Here is a 5000-nt window from a genome sequence, read left to right on the forward strand (position 1 = left end):
CTATCCGGGCAAAAACGCCCTAAGCCTGCGCATTCCAGCGCCCCGCAGCATGCCACCCTCCTATAGGGTTTGCGCAACCAACCCGCCTAACCACCAGTGGCAACCAAAGGTGCTGTTAGCGACGACTTCTGAAGACGCAACGAGACGCGACGGGTTTGCGCCCAGACGCGACGAGGCGATGCGGGATCTGCGCCCAACCGTGCCTACACCCGCCGACTTGATGCGGGAGCTGCTGGCCCAAGCATGCCTAGCGTGCAAGGCCTGCGTGCAAGGCTAGTGTGCAAGGCTCGTGGGCAAGGCTAGTGCGCAAGGCTAGTGCCCAAGGTCTGTGTGCAAGGCTAGTGCCCAAGGCTAGTGAGCATGGCCTGTGTGCAAGGCTAGTGTGCAAGGCTTGTATGCAAGGCTAGTGTGCAAGGCTGGTGTGCAAGGCTTGTGGGCAAGGCTGGTGCGCAAGGCTAGTTCCCAAGGGTTGTGTGCAAGGCTAGTGCCCAAGGCAAGTGCGCAAGGCTCGTGCCCAAAGCTAGTGCGCAAGGCTTGTGTGCAAGGCTACTGCGATGGGCCAGTGCCCAAGGCTTGTGAGCAAGGCTTGTATGCATGGCTTGTGTGCAAGGCTAGCGTCCAAGGCTTGTGCGCATGGCTTGTGCGCAAGGCTTGTGTCCAAGGCTTTTGTGCAAGGCTCGTGCGCAAGGCTAGTGTGCAAGGCTTGTGCGCATTGGCAGGTAGCCCACCAGCATGCACGATCCAAATGCCACTCACGCGACAACACGGTGCCAAGCCGGGCATGGTGTGCACTCAAAACCAATCAACGGACAGAGGTCATGCGTCATGGGGGGGATCTAGCAAGGCCATGGGGAAGGTCATGGAGGACCTTGGAAGCAAGCGCAAGACGAGAGCGAATCGAACAAGGGGCCAGGACGGGGCCTTGTGCCCATGGTCTTCGCAAGACAGCGTCCAAGGCACCCGAAAGCCCAAGGGAACCCAAACCCGGCCGACACTTGCAATCGCACATGCTCTCTGCAACACACCATCAATGCCGCCCAACGGGGCCAGCACGAGCAGTCCTCCGCGGTCCCCTGGCCCTGCGCACGTTTGTCTTCGAAACCGAGCATCAATGCCACAGAAAGTGCCGGGGCGCCAGCTGGAGCCATCATCCGCGTTGCCATGGCTCGCTTGGCCTTGGCTTGCCAGGCCCCGACACGAGCAATCGCGCATTTTCTTTGCAACCGACCATCAATGCCGCCCAACGGGGCCAGCACGAGCAGTCATCCGCGGTCCCCTGGCCCTGCGCACGTTTGTCTTTGAAACCGAGCATCAATGCCACAGAAAGTGCCGGGGCGCCAGCTGGAGCCATCATCCGACGTGCCATGGCTCTGGTCCCATGGTCTTCGCAACCGAGCATTCGTGACACCCGCGGGGCCAGGACACCAACCCTTCCGACACGAGCATTCGCGCATGTTCTTTGGCCACACAACGGCGCCAGCACGAGCAAAATCATCCGCGGTGCGGTGGCCTTGCACGGCCTTTTGTCTTTGGAACCAACCATCAGTGCCACGGGAAGTGCCGGAGTCCCGGCATCCGCGGTGCCAAGTCATTGCGCCCTTGGTCTCTGCAGCGGGGCATGCCGGGCACTCCCAACCATTGCAAGCAAGCAAGCAAGCAAGAAAGAAAGTAAGTAAGTAAGTAAGTATTACATATAGGGGCGGGACATGCGGGGAGATCTGCGAAACGTGCATTACGGGGCACACGCGTACCTACCGGGGCATACCGACCCCTATTGGGGCACACGTGTGCATATCGGGGCATACCGGGCCTATCGGGGCACACGCGTACATACCGGGGCATACCGAGCCCTACTGGGGCACACGTGCGCATATCGGGGCGTACCAAGCCTATCGGGGCATACGCATGTATCCCAAGGCATACCGAGTCTATCCGGGCATACGCGTTCATACCGGGGCGTAACGGGCCTATCGGGGCATACTTGGGCATATCCGGGCAAAAAATGCCCAAAACTTGCGCAACCTTGGCAACCGTGGTCCATTCCTCTCTATATGCCTAGCCTTGCCAACCGTGGTCCATTCCTCACTATATGCCATGGCCTTGTGCCCATGGTCTTCCCAAGACAGCGTCCAAGGCCCCCGGAAGGCCAAGGGAGCCCAACCCAGCAATGCCCTGCTATGGCAAGCCAAGGCCAAGCATTCCGGTGCCTATCCGGGCAAAAATGCAATTCCTCTCTATATGCCTAGCCTTGGCAACCGTGGTCCATTCCCCACCATATGCCATGGCCTTGTGCCCATGGTCTTCCCAAGACAGTGTCCAAGGCGCCCGGAAGGCCAAGGGAGCCCAACCCAGCAATGCCCTGCTTTGGCAAGCCAAGGCCAAGCATTCCGGTGCCTAACCTTGGCAACCGTGGTCCTTTCCTCACCATATGCCATGGCCTTGTGCCCATGGTCTTCGCAAGACATCGTCCAAGGCGCCCAAAAGGCCAAGGGAGCCCAACCCAGCAATGCCTTGCTAGGACAAGCCAAGGCCAAGCATTCCGGTGCCTATCCGGGCAAAAACGCCCAAAGCATGCCCATTCCTTAGCCTATCCAGGCAAAAACGCCCAAAATCTGCACATTCTAGTGCCTATCCGGGCAAAAACGCCCACCAGCATGCCACCCTCCTATAGGGTTTGCGCAACCAACCAGCCTAACCACCAGTGGCAACCAAAGGTGCTGTTAGCGACGACTTCTGAAGACGCAACGAGACGCGACGTGTTTGCGCCCAGACGCGACGAGACGATGCGGGATCTGCGCCCAAGAATGCCTAGACCCGTCGACTTGATGCGGGATCAGCTCGCCCAAGCATGCCTAGTGTGCAAGGCCTGTGTGCAAGGCTAGTGTCCAAGGCTAGTGTGCAAGGCTCATGTGGAACGCTAGTGCGCAAGGCTAGTGCCCAAGGCTTGTGTGCCAGGCCCGTGTGCAAGGCTAGTGTCCAGGGCTTGTGTGCATTGCTTGAGTGCAAGGCTTGTGTGCATTGCTCGAGTGCATGGCTTGTGTGCAAGGGTTGTGCGCAAGGCTAGTGTGCGGGGCTTGTGCGCATGGCTAATGTGCACGGCTTGTGTGCATGGCTACCGTGCAAGGCTAGTTTGCATGGCTAGGGTGCAAGGCTCGCATGCGAGGCTAGTGTGCAAGGCTGCGTGCAAGGGAAGCGTGCAGGGCGAGTGTGCGAGGCCACTGTGCACGGCGCCAGCACTAGCGAGCCATCATCCGCGTTGCCATGGCTCGCTTGGCCTTGGCTTGCCAGGCCCCGACACGAGCAATCGCGCATTTTCTTTGCAACCGACCATCAATGCCGCCCAACGGGGCCAGCACGAGCAGTCATCCGCGGTCCCCTGGCCCTGCGCACGTTTGTCTTTGAAACCGAGCATCAATGCCACAGAAAGTGCCGGGGCGCCAGCTGGAGCCATCATCCGACGTGCCATGGCTCGCTTGGCCTTGGCTTGCCGGGCCCCGACACGAGCAATCGCGCATTTTCTTTGCAACCGACCATCAATGCCGCCCAACGGGGCCAGCACGAGCAGTCATCCGCGGTCCCCTGGCACTGCGCACGTTTGTCTTTGAAACCGAGCATCAATGCCACAGAAAGTGCCGGGGCGCCAGCTGGAGCCATCATCCGACGTGCCATGGCTCTGGTCCCATGGTCTTCGCAACCGAGCATTCGTGACACCCGCGGGGCCAGGACACCAACCCTTCCGACACGAGCATTCGCGCATGTTCTTTGGCCACACAACGGCGCCAGCACGAGCAAAATCATCCGCGGTGCGGTGGCCTTGCACGGCCTTTTGTCTTTGGAACCAACCATCAGTGCCACGGGAAGTGCCGGAGTCCCGGCATCCGCGGTGCCAAGTCATTGCGCCCTTGGTCTCTGCAGCGGGGCATGCCGGGCACTCCCAACCATTGCAAGCAAGCAAGCAAGCAAGAAAGAAAGTAAGTAAGTAAGTAAGTATTACATATAGGGGCGGGACATGCGGGGAGATCTGCGAAACGTGCATTACGGGGCACACGCGTACCTACCGGGGCATACCGACCCCTATTGGGGCACACGTGTGCATATCGGGGCATACCGGGCCTATCGGGGCACACGCGTACATACCGGGGCATACCGAGCCCTACTGGGGCACACGTGCGCATATCGGGGCGTACCAAGCCTATCGGGGCATACGCATGTATCCCAAGGCATACCGAGTCTATCCGGGCATACGCGTTCATACCGGGGCGTAACGGGCCTATCGGGGCATACTTGGGCATATCCGGGCAAAAAATGCCCAAAACTTGCGCAACCTTGGCAACCGTGGTCCATTCCTCTCTATATGCCTAGCCTTGCCAACCGTGGTCCATTCCTCACTATATGCCATGGCCTTGTGCCCATGGTCTTCCCAAGACAGCGTCCAAGGCCCCCGGAAGGCCAAGGGAGCCCAACCCAGCAATGCCCTGCTATGGCAAGCCAAGGCCAAGCATTCCGGTGCCTATCCGGGCAAAAATGCGATTCCTCTCTATATGCCTAGCCTTGGCAACCGTGGTCCATTCCCCACCATATGCCATGGCCTTGTGCCCATGGTCTTCCCAAGACAGTGTCCAAGGCGCCCGGAAGGCCAAGGGAGCCCAACCCAGCAATGCCCTGCTTTGGCAAGCCAAGGCCAAGCATTCCGGTGCCTAACCTTGGCAACCGTGGTCCTTTCCTCACCATATGCCATGGCCTTGTGCCCATGGTCTTCGCAAGACATCGTCCAAGGCGCCCAAAAGGCCAAGGGAGCCCAACCCAGCAATGCCCTGCTAGGGCAAGCCAAGGCCAAGCATTCCGGTGCCTAACCTTGGCAACCGTGGTCCTTTCCTCACCATATGCCATGGCCTTGTGCCCATGGTCTTCGCAAGACATCGTCCAAGGCGCCCAAAAGGCCAAGGGAGCCCAACCCAGCAATGCCTTGCTAGGACAAGCCAAGGCCAAGCATTCCGGTG

This window comes from Tasmannia lanceolata, unplaced genomic scaffold, assembly GCF_043159265.1.
Source record: "Tasmannia lanceolata isolate RefF3 unplaced genomic scaffold, GAP_Taslan_0.1 ptg000118l, whole genome shotgun sequence".
Classification (NCBI taxonomy): domain Eukaryota; kingdom Viridiplantae; phylum Streptophyta; class Magnoliopsida; order Canellales; family Winteraceae; genus Tasmannia; species Tasmannia lanceolata.